Source organism: Oncorhynchus masou, chromosome 19 (genome assembly GCF_036934945.1).
Source record: "Oncorhynchus masou masou isolate Uvic2021 chromosome 19, UVic_Omas_1.1, whole genome shotgun sequence".
Classification (NCBI taxonomy): domain Eukaryota; kingdom Metazoa; phylum Chordata; class Actinopteri; order Salmoniformes; family Salmonidae; genus Oncorhynchus; species Oncorhynchus masou.
Genome location: NC_088230.1, coordinates 42,509,849 through 42,526,820, shown reverse-complemented (window position 1 = coordinate 42,526,820; position 16,972 = coordinate 42,509,849).

Genomic DNA, 16,972 nt, shown 5'->3' with positions numbered 1-16,972 from the left:
GGGGATACAAAGCCATATCTAACCCTAACCCTGACCCAGAAGATACAAAGCCATGTCTAACCCTGACCCAGGGGATACAAAGCCATATCTAAAACTGACCCAGGGGATACAAAGCCATATCTAACCCTAACCCTGACCCAGGGGATACAAAGCCATATCTAACCCTAACCCTGACCCAGGGGATACAAAGCCATATCTAACCCTGACCAAGGGGATACAAAGCCATATCTAACCCTAACCCTGACCCAGGGGATACAAAGCCATATCTAACCCTGACCCAGGGGATACAAAGCCATATCTAATCCTAACCCAGGGTATACAAAGCCATGTCTAACCCTAACCCAGAGGATACAAAGCCATATCTAACCCTAACCCAGGGGATACAAAGCCATATCTAACCCTAACCCAGGGGATACAAAGCCATATCTAACCCAAACCCAGGGGATACAAAGCCATATCTAACCCTAACCCAGGGGATACAAAGCCATGTCTAACCCTAACCCAGGGATACAAAGCCATATCTAGCCCTAACCCAGGGGATACAAAGCCATATCTAACCCTAACCCAGGGGTAACAAAGCCATGTCAAACCTGAACCCAGGGGATACAAAGCCATATCTAACCCTAACCCAGAGGATACAAAGCCATGTCTAACCCAAACCCAGGGGTAACAAAGCCATATCTAACCCTAACCCAGGGGTAACAAAGCCATATCTAACCCTAACCCAGAGGATACAAAGCCATGTCTAACCCTGACCCAGGGGATACAAAGCCTTGTCTAACCCTGACCCAGGGGTTACAAAGCCATATCTAACCCTAACCCAGGGAATACAAAGCCATATCTAACCCTAACCCAGGGGTGAAAAAGCCATATCTAACCCTAACCCAGGGGATACAAAGCCAAGTCTAACCCTAACCCAGGGGTGAAAAAGCCATATCTAACCCTAACCCAGGGGTAACAAAGCCATATCTAAAACTGACCCAGGGGATACAAAGCCATGTCTAACCCTGACCCAGGGGATACAAAGCCATGTCTAACCCTGACCCAGGGGATACAAAGCCTTGTCTAACCCTGACCCAGGGGTTACAAAGCCATATCTAACCCTAACCCAGGGGATACAAAGCCATATCTAACCCTAACCCAGGGAATACAAAGCCATGTCTAACCCTAACCCAATGGATACAAAGCCATATCTAACCCTAACCCTAAACCAGAGGATACAAAGCCATGTCTAACCCTAACCCAGGGGATACAAAGTCATATCTAACCCTAAACCAGGGGATACAAAGCCATATCTAACCCTAACCCATGGGATACAAAGCCATGTCTAACCCTAACCCAGGGTATACAAAGCCATATCTAACCCTAACCCAGGGGATACAAAGCCATATCTAACCCTAACCCAGGGGATACAAAGCCATATCTAACCCTAACCCTAAACCAGAGGATACAAAGCCATGTCTAACCCTGACCCAGGGGATACAAAGCCATGTCTAACCCTAACCCAGGGGATACAAAGTCATATCTAACCCTAAACCAGGGGATACAAAGCCATATCTAACCCTAACCCTAAACCAGAGGATACAAAGCCATGTCTAACCCTGACCCAGGGGATACAAAGCCATGTCTAACCCTGACCCAGGGGATACAAAGCCATGTCTAACCCTAACCCAGGGATACAAAGCCATATCTAACCCTAACCCTAAACCAGAGGATACAAAGCCATGTCTAACCCTGACCCAGGGGATACAAAGCCATGTCTAACCCTAACCCAGGGGATACAAAGCTATATCTAACCCTAACCCAGGGATACAAAGCCATATCTAACCCTAACCCTAAACCAGAGGATACAAAGTCATATCTAACCCTAACCCAGGGGATACAAAGTCATATCTAACCCTAAACCAGGGGATACAAAGCCATATCTAACCCTAACCCAGGGGATACAAAGCCATGTCTAACCCTAACCCAGGGGATACAAAGCCATATCTAACCCTGACCCAGGGGATACAAAGCCATATCTAACCCTAACCCAGGGGATACAAAGCCATATCTAACCCTAACCCAGGGGATACAAAGCCATATCTAACCCTAACCCAGGGGATACAAAGCCATATCTAACCCTAACCCAGGGGATACAAAGCCATATCTAACCCTGACCCAGGGGATACAAAGCCATGTCTAACCCTAACCCAGGGGATACAAAGTCATATCTAACCCTAAACCAGGGGATACAAAGCCATATCTAACCCTAACCCAGGGTATACAAAGCCATATCTAACCCTAAACCAGGGGATACAAAGCCATATCTAACCCTAACCCAGGGTATACAAAGCCATATCTAACCCTAACCCAGGGGATACAAAGTCATATCTAACCCTAACCCAGGGTATACAAAGCCATATCTAACCCTAACCCTAAACAGAAGGATACAAAGCCATGTCTAACCCTGACCCAGGGGATACAAAGCCATGTCTAACCCTAACCCAGAGGATACAAAGCCATATCTAACCCGAAACCAGGGGATACAAAGTCATATCTAACCCTAAACCAGAGGATACAAAGCCATGTCTAACCCTAAACCAGGGGATACAAAGCCATGTCTAACCCTGACCCAGGGGATACAAAGCCATGACTAACCGTGACCCAGGGGATACAAAGCCATATCTAACCCTAACCCAGGGGATACAAAGCCATGGCTAACCCTAACCCAGGGGATACAAAGCCATATCTAACCCTAACCCAGGGGATACAAAGCCATATCTAACCCTAACCCAGGAGATACAAAGCCATGTCTAACCCTGACCCAGGGGATACATAGCCATATCTAACCCTAACCCTGACCGAGAGGATACAAAGTCATATCTAAAACTGACCCAGGGGATACAAAGCCATATCTAACCCTAACCCAGGGGATACAAAGCCATATCTAACCCTAACCCAGGGGATACAAAGCCATATCTAACCCTAACCCAGGGATACAAAGCCATATCTAACCCTAACCCTGACCCAGGGGATACAAAGCCATATCTAACCCTAACCCAGGGATACAAAGCCATATCTAACCCTAACCCAGGGGATACAAAGCCATATCTAACCCTGACCCAGGGGATACAAAGCCATATCTAACCCTAACCCAGGGGATACAAAGCCATATCTAACCCTGACCCAGGGGATACAAAGCCATATCTAACCCTGACCCAGGGGATACAAAGCCATATCTAACCCTAACCCAGGGGATACAAAGTCATATCTAACCCTGACCCAGGGGATACAAAGCCATACCTAACCCTAACCCTGACCCAGGGGATACAAAGCCATATCTAACCCTGACCCAGGGGATACAAAGCCATATCTAACCCTAACCCAGGGGATACAAAGCCATATCTAACCCTAACCCAGGGGATACAAAGTCATATCTAACCCTGACCCAGGGGATACAAAGCCATATCTAACCCTAACCCAGGGGATACAAAGTCATATCTAACCCTGACCCAGGGGATACAAAGCCATATCTAACCCTGACCCAGGGGATACAAAGTCATATCTAACCCTGACCCAGGGGATACAAAGCCATATCTAACCCTAACCCAGGGGATACAAAGTCATATCTAACCCTGACCCAGGGGATACAAAGCCATATCTAACCCTGACCCAGGGGATACAAAGCCATATCTAACCCTGACCCAGGGGATACAAAGCCATATCTAACCCTAACCCAAAGGATACAAAGCCATGTCTAACCCTAACCCAGGGGATACAAAGCCATGTCTAACACTAACCCAGGGGATACAAAGCCATGTCTATCCCAAACCCAGGGGATACAAAGCCATATCTAACCCTAACCCAGGGGATACAAAACTATATCTAACCCTAACCCAGGGGATACAAAGCCATGTCTAACCCTAACCCTAACCCAGGGGATACAAAGCCATGTCTAACCCTAACCCTAGCCATGTCTAACCCTAACCCAGGGGATACAAAGCCATGTCTAACCCTGACCCAGTGACCCCACATCAATGTCTTTATCTAAAGCTGTAGTCTATCCCAAGCCCAGTGACCCCACCCCTATCTCTTTATCTAAAGCTGTAGTCAATCCCAAGCCCAATGACCCCACCCCTATTTCTTTATCTAAAGCTGTAGTCTATCCCTGACCCAGTGACCCCACCCCTATGTCTTTATCTGAAGCTGTAGTCTATCCCTAGCCCAGTGACCCCACCCCCATGTCTTTATCTAAAACTGTAGTCTATCCATAGCCCAGTGACCCCACACCCATGTCTTTATCTAAAGCTGTAGTCTATCCCTAGCCCAATGACCCCAAATCTATGTCTTTATCTAAAGCTGTAGTCTATCCCTAGCCCAATGACCCCACCTCTATGTCTTTATCTAAAGCTGTAGTCTATCCCTAGCCCAGTGACCCCACCTCTATGTCTTTATCTAAAGCTGTAGTCTATCCCTAGCCCAATGACCCCAAATCTATGTCTTTATCTAAAGCTGTAGTCTATCCCTAACCAGTGACCCCACCTCAATGTCTTTATCTAAAGCTGTAGTCTATCCCTAGCCCCGTGACCACACCTCTATGTCTTTATCTAAAGCTGTAGTCTATCCCTAGCCCAATGACCCCACCCCCATGTCTTTATCTAAAGCTGTAGTCTATCCCTAGCCCCGTGACCACACCTCTATGTCTTTATCTAAAGCTGTAGTCTATCCCTAGCCCAGTGACCACACCTCTATGTCTTTATCTAAATCTGTAGTCTATCCCTAGCCCAATGACCCCACCCCCATGTCTTTATCTAAAGCTGTAGTCTATCTGACCCCAGCTCCCATACACTGTCCATCTCTATGTAAAGGTCTTTTTTTGACCAGTGAAACGGATAATGAAATCAGTGTTCAAAATGCAGTCAGTCCATGGTGTCAGGTGATACCTGATCTCACCTAGTGCACTTCCACAGGACATATCAGTCAATCACATGTATTTATAAAGCCCTTTTTTTGCATCAGACAATGTCACAAAGTGCTGTACAGAAACCCAGCCTAAATCCCCAAACAGCAAGCAATGCAGATGTCGAAGCACGGTGGCTAGGTAAAACTCCCTAGAAAGGACAGAACCTAGGAAGAAACCTGGTTAGGAACCAGGCTCTGAGGGGTGGCCAGTCCTCTTCTGGCTGTGCCAGGTGGAGATTATAACAGTACATGGCCAAGATGTTCATATGTTCATAGATGACCAGCATGGTCAAATAATAATAATCACAGTGATTGTAGAGGGTGCAACAGGTCATTACCAGAGGAGTAAATGTCAGTTGTCTTTTCATAGCCAATCATTCAGAGTTAGAGACAGCAGGTGTGGTAGAAAGAGTGTCCAAAACAGCAGGTGTGGGACAGTTAGCACGTCCGGTGAACAGGTCAGGGTTCCATAGCCACAGGCAGAACAGTTGAAACTGGAGCAGCAGCACGGCCAGGTGGACTGGGGACATTTTGGGCCTTTCATAAACGCATGTCATGCAATTATAGTCATTTTACATGACTGGAGACATAATCTTTTTTAACTCCGCGTTCAAAACAACTGGGAAGTCGTAGCTGGGAAATCTCCGACTTCTGACTACAGTCTTCAAAACAACTGGGAAAATTCATTTGAACTGTTTTCCAACTAGGAATTCAAGCTCCGACTTTCCTTCCTGAAGATCACTGATGTTATGATTTGGAAGATCAACGGAGAGGCAACTCGAATTACTTTTGTTTGCATTTATTAGAATGTTTTCTTTGCAAAAAGTGACAATTTATGCATACAGTAGAGTACTGCAGTTCAATAGTTGACCCAGATGTCTCAGTATGGTATTCAATAGTTGACCCAGATGTTTCAGTACGTAATGAAGTTCAATAGTTGACCCAGATGTTTCAGTATAGTATTCAATAGTTGACCCAGATGTCTCAGGATTGCAATACAGTTCAATAGTTGACCCAGATGTCTCAGGATAGCAATGCAGTTCAATAGTTGACCCAGATGTTTCAGTATAGTATTCCATAGTTGACCCAGGTGTTTCAGTATAGTACTCCAGTTCAATAGTTGACCCGGAGGTTTCAGTACGTAATGAAGTTCAATAGTTGACCCAGATGTTTCAGTATAGTATTCAATAGTTGAACAAGGTGTTTCAGTGTAGTACTGCAGTTCAATAGTTGACCCAGATGTTTCAGTATCGTACTGCAGTTCAAAAGTTGACACAGATGTTTCAGTACGTAATGAAGTTCAATAGTTGACCCAGATGTTTCAGTATAGTATTCAATAGTTGACCCAGATGTCTCAGGATTGCAATACAGTTCAATAGTTGACCCAGATGTCTCAGGATTGCAATACAGTTCAATAGTTGACCCAGATGTCTCAGGATAGCAATGCAGTTCAATAGTTGACGCAGATGTTTCAGAATAACACTGCAGTTCAAACGTTGACCCAGATGTTTCAGTATAGTATTCAATAGTTGACCAAGGTGTTTCAGTACAGCACTGCAGTTCAATAGTTGACCCAGGTGTTTCAGTATAGTACTGCAGTTCAATAGTTGACCCAGATGTTTCAGTATAGCACTGCAGTTCAATAGTTGACCCAGATGTTTCGGTATAGTACTGTAGTTCAATAGTTGACCCAGATGTTTCAGTATAGTGCTGTAGTTCAATAGTTGACCCAGATGTTTCAGTATTGTAATGAAGTTCAATAGTTGACACAGATGTTTCACTATAGCACTGCACTTCAATAGTTGAACCAGATGTTTCAGTATAGTATTCAATAGTTGACCCAGGTGTTTCAGTATAGTACTGCAGTTCAATAGTTGACCCAGATGTTTCAGAATAGCACTGCAGTTCAATAGTTGACCCAGATGTTTCAGTACAGCACTGCAGTTCAATAGTTGACCTAGATGTTTCAGTATAGCACTGCAGTTCAATAGTTGACTCATATGTTTCAGTATAGTATTGCTGTTCAATACTTGACCCAGATGTTTCAGTGTAATACTGCAGTTCAATAGTTTACCCAGGTGTTTCAGTATAGTACTGCAGTTCAATAGTTGACCCAGATGTTTCAGTGTAGTACTGCAGTTCAAGAGTTTACCCAGATATTTCAGTATCGTAATGAAGGTCAATAGCTGACCCATATGTTTCAGTATATTATTCAATAGTTGACCCATGTGTTTCAGTATAGTATTCAATAGTTGACCCAGATGTTTTAGTATATTACTGCAGTTAAGTAGTTGACCCAGATGATTCAGTACAGCACCGCAGTTCAATTGTTGACCCAGAGTTTTCAGTGTAGTACTGCAGTTCAATAGTTGACCCAGATGTTTCAGTATATTATTCAATAGTTGGCCCAGGTGTTTCAGTATAGTATTCAATAGTTGACCCAGATGTTTCAGTATATTACTGCAGTTCAATAGTTGACCCAGATGTTTCAGTATATTACTGCAGTTCAATAGTTGACCCAGATGTTTCAGTATATTATTCTATAGTTGGCCCAGGTGTTTCAGTATAGTATTCTATAGTTGACCCAGATGTTTCAGTATATTACTGCAGTTCAATAGTTGACCCAGATGTTTCAGTATATTATTCTATAGTTGGCCCAGGTGTTTCAGTATAGTATTCTATAGTTGACCCAGATGTTTCAGTATATTACTGCAGTTCAATAGTTAACCCAGATGTTTCAGTATATTACTGCAGTTCAATAGTTGACACATATGTTTCAGTATAGTATTGCAGTTCAATACTTGACCCAGATGTTTCAGTGTACAACTGCAGTTCAATAGTTTACCCAGGTGTTTCACTATAGTATTCAATAGTTGACCCAGGTGTTTCAATATAGTATTCAATAGTTGACCCAGATGTTTCAGTATATTATTCAATAGTTGGCCCAGGTGTTTCAGTATAGTATTCAATAGTTGACCCAGATGTTTCAGTATATTATTCAATAGTTGGCCCAGGTGTTTCAGTATAGTATTCAATAGTTGACCCAGATGTTTCAGTATATTACTGCAGTTCAATAGTTGACCCAGATGTTTCAGTATATTACTGCAGCTCAATAGTTGACCCAGATGTTTCAGTATGGTACTGCAGTTCAATAGTTGACCCAGATGATTCAGTATATTACTGCAGGTCAATAGCTGACCCATGTATTTCAGTATATTATTCAATAGTTGACCCAGGTGTTTCAGTATAGTATTCAATAGTTGACACAGATGTTTTAGTATATTACTGCAGTTAAGTAGTTGACCCAGATGATTCAGTATAGCACTGCTGTTCAATAGTTGACCCAGGTGTTTCAGTATAGTACTGCAGTTTAATAGTTGACCCTGATGTTTCAGTATCGTACTGTAGTTCAATAGTTGACCCAGATGTTTCAGTATAGTACTGCAGTTCAATAGTTGACCCAGATGTTTCAGTGTAGTACTGCAGTTCAATAGTTTACCCAGATGTTTAAGTATCGCAATGAAGTTCAATAGTTGACCCAGATGATTCAGTATAGTACTGCAGTTCAATAGTTGACCCAGATGTTTCACTATAGCACTGCAGTTCAATAGTTGAACGAGATGTTTCAGTATAGTATTCAATAGTTGACAAAGGTGTTTCAGTATAGTACTGCAGTTCAATAGATGACCCAGATGTTTCAGTATAGCACTGCAGTTCAGTAGTTGACCCAGATGATTCAGCATAGCACTGCATTTCAAAAGTTGACCCCGGTGTTTCAGTATAGTACTGCAGTTCAATAGTTGACCCAGATGTTTCACTATAGCACTGCAGTTCAATAGTTGAACGAGATGTTTCAGTACAGTATTCAATAGTTGACAAAGGTGTTTCAGTATAGTACTGCAGTTCAATAGATGACCCAGATGTTTCAGTATATTATTCAATAGTTGGCCCAGGTGTTTCAGTATAGTATTCAATAGTTGACCCAGATGTTTCAGTATATTACTGCAGTTCAATAGTTGACCCAGATGTTTCAGTATATTACTGCAGCTCAATAGTTGACCCAGATGTTTCAGTATGGTACTGCAGTTCAATAGTTGACCCAGATGTTTCAGTATAGTACTGCAGTTCAATAGATGACCCAGATGTTTCAGTATATTACTGCAGCTCAATAGTTGACCCAGATGTTTCAGTATGGTACTGCAGTTCAATAGTTGACCCAGATGATTCAGTATATTACTGCAGTTCAATAGCTGACCCATGTATTTCAGTATATTATTCAATAGTTGACCCAGGTGTTTCAGTATAGTATTCAATAGTTGACACAGATGTTTTAGTATATTACTGCAGTTAAGTAGTTGACCCAGATGATTCAGTATAGCACTGCTGTTCAATAGTTGACCCAGGTGTTTCAGTATAGTACTGCAGTTCAGTAGTTGACCCAGATGTTTCAGTATAGCACTGCAGTTCAATAGTTTACCAAGATGTTTCAGAATGGCACCTCAGTTCAATAGTTGACCCATATGTTTCAGTATCGAACTGTAGTTCAATAGTTGACCCAGATGTTTCAGTATAGTACTGCAGTTCAATAGTTAACCCAGATGTTTCAGTGTAGTACTGCAGTTCAATAGTTGACCCAGATGTTTCAGTATAGTATTCAATAGTTTACCCAGGTGTTTCAGTGTAGTACTGTAGTTCAATAGTTGACCCAGATGTTTCAGTATAGTACTGCAGTTTAATAGTTGACCCTGATGTTTCAGTATAGCACTGCAGTTCAATAGTTTACCCAGATGTTTCAGTATAGTACTGCAGTTCAATAGTTGACCCAGATGTTTCAGTGTAGTACTGCAGTTCAATAGTTTACCCAGATGTTTAAGTATCGCAATGAAGTTCAATAGTTGACCCAGATGATTCAGTATAGTACTGCAGTTCAATAGTTGACCCAGATGTTTCACTATAGCACTGCAGTTCAATAGTTGAACGAGATGTTTCAGTATAGTATTCAATAGTTGACAAAGGTGTTTCAGTATAGTACTGCAGTTCAATAGATGACCCAGATGTTTCAGTATAGCACTGCAGTTCAGTAGTTGACCCAGATGATTCAGCATAGCACTGCATTTCAAAAGTTGACCCCGGTGTTTCAGTATAGCACTGAAGTTCAATACTTGACCCATATGTTTCAGTATACTACTGTAGTTCAATAGTTGACCCAGATGTTTCAGTATAGTACTGCAGTTCAATAGTTGACCCAGATGTTTCACTATAGCACTGCAGTTCAATAGTTGAACGAGATGTTTCAGTACAGTATTCAATAGTTGACAAAGGTGTTTCAGTATAGTACTGCAGTTCAATAGATGACCCAGATGTTTCAGTATATTAGTCAATAGTTGGCCCAGGTGTTTCAGTATAGTATTCAATAGTTGACCCAGGTGTTTCAGTATAGTATTCAATAGTTGACCCAGATGTTTCAGTATCGTACTGCAGTTCAATAGTTGACCCAGGTGTTTCAGAATAGTATTCAATTGTTGACCCAGATTTCTCAGTATAGCAATGCAGTTCAATAGTTGACCCACATGTTTTATTATCGTAATGCAGTTCAATAGTTGACCCAGATGTTTCAGTATCGTAATGAAGTTCAATAGTTAACCGAGATGTTTCAGTATCGTAATTAAGTTCAATTGTTGACCCAGATGTTTGACTATAGCACTGCAGTTCAATAGTTGAACCAGATGTTTCAGTATAGTATTCAATAGTTGACCCAGATGTTTCAGTATAGCACTGCAGTTCAATAGTTGACCCAGATGTTTCAGTACAGCACTGCAGTTCAATAGTTGACCCAGATGTTTCAGTGTACTTCTGCAGTTCAATAGTTAACACAGGTGTTTCAGTATAGTACTGCAGTTCAATAGTTGACCCAGATGATTCAGTATATTACTGCAGCTCAATAGTTGACCCAGATGTTTCAGAATAGCAATGCAGTTCAATAGTTGACCCAGATGTTTCACTATAGCACTGCAGTTCAATAGTTGAACCAGATGTTTCAGTTCGTACTGCAGTTCAATAGTTGACCCAGATGTTTCAGTATAGTATTCAATAGTTTACCCAGGTGTTTCAGTATAGCACTGCAGTTCAATAGTTTACCCAGATGCTTCAGTATGGTACTGCAGTTCAATAGTGGACCCTGATGTTTCAGTATCGAACTGTAGTTCAATAGTTGACCCAGATGATTCAGCATAGCACTGCATTCCAAAAGTTGACCCCAGTGTTTCAGTATAGCACTGAAGTTCAATAGTTGACCCAGATGTTTCAGTATAGTACTGTGGTTCAATAGTTGACCCAGATGTTTCAGTATGTTACTGCAGTTCAATAGTTGACACAGATGTTTCACTATAGCACTGCAGTTCAATAGTTGAACCAGATGTTTCAGTATAGTATTCAATAGTTGACCCCAGTGTTTCAGTATAGCACTGCAGTTCAATAGTTGACCCAGATGTTTCAGTATTGCACTGCAGTTCAATAGTTGACCCAGATGTTTCAGTATACGATTCAATAGTTGACCCAGATGTTTCAGTATAGTATTCAATAGTTGACCCAGATGTTTCAGTGTATTACTGCAGTTCAATAATTGACCCAGATGTTTCAGTATATTACTGCAGTTCAATAGTTGACACAGGTGTTTCAGTATATTACTGCAGTTAAGTAGTTGACCCAGATGATTCAGCATAGCACTGCATTTCAATAGTTGACCTAGGTGATTCAGTATAGTACTGAAGTTACATCGTTGACTCAGAATGTTCAGTATAGCACTGCAGTTCAATAGTTGACCCCAGTGTTTCAGTATAGCACTGCAGTTCAATAGTTAACCCAGGTGTTTCAGTATAGTATTCAATAGTTGACCCAGGTGTTTCAGTATAGTATTCAATAGTTGACCCAGATGTTTCAGTGTATTACTGCAGTTCAATAATTGACCTAGATGTTTCAGTATATTACTGCAGTTCAATAGTTGACACAGGTGTTTCAGTATATTACTGCAGTTAAGTAGTTGACCCAGATGATTCAGCATAGCACTGCATTTCAATAGTTGACCTAGGTGATTCAGTATAGTACTGAAGTTACATCGTTGACTCAGAATGTTCAGTATAGCACTGCAGTTCAATAGTTGACCAGGTTGTTTCAGTATATCATTCAATAGTTTACCCAGGTGTTTCAGTATAGTATTCAATAGCTGACCCATATGTCTCAATATAGGAATGCAGTTCAGTAGTTGACCCAGAGGTTTCAGTGTCGTAATGAAGTTCAATAGTTAACCAATATGTTTTCGTATCGTAATGAAGTTCAATATTTGACCCAGATGTTTCAGTATAGCACTGCAGTTCAATATTTGACCCAGGTGTTTCAGTATAGTATTCAATAGTTGACCCAGATGTTTCAGTGTACTACTGCAGTTCAATAGTTGATCCAGGTGTTTCAGAATAGTACTGCAGTTCAGTAGTTGACCCAGATGTTTCAGAATAGTACTGCATTTCAGTAGTTGACCCAGATGTTTCAGTATATCACTGCAGTTCAGTAGTTGACCCAGATGTTTCAGTATAGTATTGCAGTTCAATATTTTACCCAGGTGTTTCAGTATAGTATTCAATAGTTGACCCAGATGTTTCAGTGTACTACTGCAGTTCACCCAGGTGTTTCAGTATCTTAATGAAGTTCAATAGTTGACCTATGTGTTTCAGTATAGTACTGCAGTTCAATAGTTGACCCAGGTGTTTCAGTGTACTACTGCATTTCAATAGTTGACCCAGATGTTTCAGCATAGTATTCAATAGTTGACCCAGATATTTCAGTATAGTACTGCAGTTCAGTAGTTGACCAAGATTTGTCAGCATAGAAATTCAATAGTTGACCCAGATGATTCAGTATATTACTGCAGCTCATGAGTTGACCCAGGTGTTTCAGTATAGTACTGCAGTTCAATAGTTGACCCAGATGTTTCAGTATAGCACTGCAGTTCAATAGCTGACCCAGATGTTTCAGCATTATATTCAATAGTTGACCCAGATATTTCAGTTTAGTTCTGCAGTTCAGTAGTTGACCATGATTTTTCAGCATAGTATTCAATAGTTGACCCAGATGTTTCAGTATATTACTGCAGTTCAATAGTTGACCCAGATGTTTCCGTATATTGCTGCAGCTCACTAGTTGACCCAGATGTTTCAGTATATTACTGCAGCTCAATAGTTGACCCAGATGTTTCCGTATATTGCTGCAGCTCACTAGTTGACCCAGATGTTTCAGTATATTACTGCAGTTCAATAGTTGACCCAGATGTTTCCGTATATTGCTGCAGCTCACTAGTTGACCCAGATGTTTCAGTATAGTACTGCAGTTCAATAGTTGATGTGTTCAATAGTTGACCCAGATGTGTATCTCTGTCTCTGTGTCCGGCTTTGTACTGTTTCCCGCCAGGTTCACCAATCTTGCCGCCAAGCAAAGATAGTCCAACTCGGCAGGAAACAACACCTCCTAACAACAACTCCTAACTCCTAACCCAGTCATTTTATAATTTAACCTCTATCCTAACTCCTAAACCAGTCATTTTATAATTTAACCTCTATCCTAACTCCTAACCCAGTCATTTTATAATTTAACCTCTATCCTAACTCCTAAACCAGTCATTTTATAATTTAACCTCTATCCTAACTCCTAAACCAGTCATCTTATAATTTAACCTCTATCCTAACTCCTAAACCAGTCATTTTATAATTTAACCTCTATCCTAACTCCTAAATCCTAAACCAGTCATTTTATAATTTAACCTTTATCCTCACTCCTAAACCAGTCACTTTATAATTTAACCTCTATCCTAACTCCTAACTCCTAAACCAGTCATTTTATAATTTAACCTCTATCCTCACTCCTAAACCAGTCACTTTATAATGTAACCTCTATCCTAACTCCTAAACCAGTCATTTTTTAATGTAACCTCTATCCTAACTAATAACTCCTAAACCAGTCACTTGATAATTTAACCTGTATCCTAACTAATAACTCCTAAACCAGTCACTTTATAATTTAACCTCTATCCTAACTCTTAATATTTGGAAAATATTTTCTTAACTCTTCTTGAACTGCACTGTAGGTTAAGGGCTTGTAAGGAAGCATTTCACGTTAAGGTCTAAACTTGATGTGTTCCGCTCATGTGACAAATAAAGTTTGATTTGATTTATAATTTGACCCCGTTTACTGTAATTAAGACTTACATTTAGTCCTGTAATGTTCTTAACAAATGAAAGCCAGATTTCCATAGAGACATGTGTAAATCAGAGAAATCTCCCACAGTTAACAGCCACTAGATGATAGCAGAGTCAAACCAACTGTATGGATGGAACCTGGCTGGAGCCTGCTGTGTCTGACTGTACTGTACTGTACTGTAATATACTGTAATATACTGTACTGTACTGTAATATACTGTAATATACTGTACTGTACTGTAATATACTGTAATATACTGTACTGTACTGTAATATACTGTAATATACTGTACTGTACTGTAATATACTGTAATATACTGTACTGTACTGTAATATACTGTAATATACTGTACTGTACTGTAATGTACTGTAATATACTGTACTGTACTGTAATATACTGTAATATACTGTACTGTAATATACTGTAATATACTGTACTGTACTGTAATATACTGTAATATACTGTACTGTACTGTAATATACTGTAATATACTGTACTGTACTGTAATATACTGTAATATACTGTACTGTAATATACTGTAATATACTGTACTGTACTGTAATATACTGTAATATACTGTACTGTACTGTAATATACTGTAATATACTGTACTGTACTGTAATATACTGTAATATACTGTACTGTACTGTAATATACTGTAATATACTGTACTGTACTGTAATATACTGTAATATACTGTACTGTAATATACTGTAATATACTGTACTGTAATATACTGTAATATACTGTAATATACTGTAATATACTGTACTGTACTGTAATATACTGTAATATACTGTACTGTACTGTAATATACTGTAATATACTGTACTGTACTGTAATATACTGTAATATACTGTACTGTACTGTACTGTACTGTTACCTGGTGGATATATAGCCTGCTGACTGTACTGTACTGTACTGTACTGTTACCTGGTGGATTTATAGCCTGTTGACTCTACTGTACTGTACTGTACTGTTACCTGGTGGATATATAGCCTGTTGACTGTACTGTACTGTACTGTTACCTGGTGGATATATAGCCTGCTGACTGTACTGTACTGTACTGTTACCTGGTGGATTTATAGCCTGCTGACTGTACTGTACTGTACTGTTACCTGGTGGATATATAGCCTGTTGACTGTACTGTACTGTACTGTACTGTTACCTGGTGGATATATAGCCTGTTGACTGTACTGTACTGTACTGTTACCTGGTGGATATATAGCCTGTTGACTGTACTGTACTGTACTGTTACCTGGTGGATATATAGCCTGTTGACTGTACTGTACTGTACTGTTACCTGGTGGATATATAGCCTGTTGACTGTACTGTACTGTACTGTACTGTTAACTGGTGGATATATAGCCTGTTGACTGTACTGTACTGTACTGTTACCTGGTGGATATATAGCCTGTTGACTGTACTGTACTGTACTGTTACCTGGTGGATATATAGCCTGTTGACTGTACTGTACTGTACTGTTACCTGGTGGATATATAGCCTGTTGACTGTACTGTACTGTACTGTTACCTGGTGGATATATAGCCTGTTGACTGTACTGTACTGTACTGTTACCTGGTGGATATATAGCCTGTTGACTGTACTGTACTGTACTGTACTGTTACCTGGTGGATATATAGCCTGTTGACTGTACTGTACTGTACTGTACTGTTACCTGGTGGATATATAGCCTGTTGACTGTACTGTACTGTACTGTACTGTACTGTTACCTGGTGGATATGTAGCCTGTTGACTGTACTGTACTGTACTGTTACCTGGTGGATATATAGCCTGCTGACTGTACTGTACTGTACTGTTACCTGGTGGATATATAGCCTGCTGACTGTACTGTACTGTACTGTTACCTGGTGGATATATAGCCTGTTGACTGTACTGTACTGTACTGTAATATACTGTAATATACTGTACTGTACTGTTACCTGGTGGATATATAGCCTGTTGACTGTACTGTACTGTACTGTAATATACTGTAATATACTGTACTGTACTGTTACCTGGTGGATATATAGCCTGCTGACTGTACTGTACTGTACTGTTACCTGGTGGATATATAGCCTGTTGACTCTACTGTACTGTACTGTACTGTTACCTGGTGGATATATAGCCTGTTGACTCTACTGTACTGTACTGTACTGTTACCTGGTGGATTTATAGCCTGTTGACTGTACTGTACTGTACTGTACTGTTACCTGGTGGATTTATAGCCTGTTGACTGTACTGTACTGTACTGTACTGTTACCTGGTGGATATATAGCCTGTTGACTGTACTGTACTGTACTGTTACCTGGTGGATATATAGCCTGCTGACTGTACTGTACTGTACTGTTACCTGGTGGATATATAGCCTGTTGACTCTACTGTACTGTACTGTACTGTTACCTGGTGGATATATAGCCTGTTGACTGTACTGTACTGTACTGTACTGTTACCTGGTGGATTTATAGCCTGCTGACTGTACTGTACTGTACTGTTACCTGGTGGATATATAGCCTGCTGACTGTACTGTACTGTACTGTTACCTGGTGGATATATAGCCTGCTGACTGTACTGTACTGTACTGTTACCTGGTGGATATATAGCCTGCTGACTGTACTGTACTGTACTGTTACCTGGTGGATATATAGCCTGTTGACTGTACTGTACTGTACTGTTACCTGGTGGATTTATAGCCTGCTGACTGTACTGTACTGTACTGTACTGTTACCTGGTGGATATATAGCCTGCTGACTGTACTGTACTGTACTGTTACCTGGTGGAT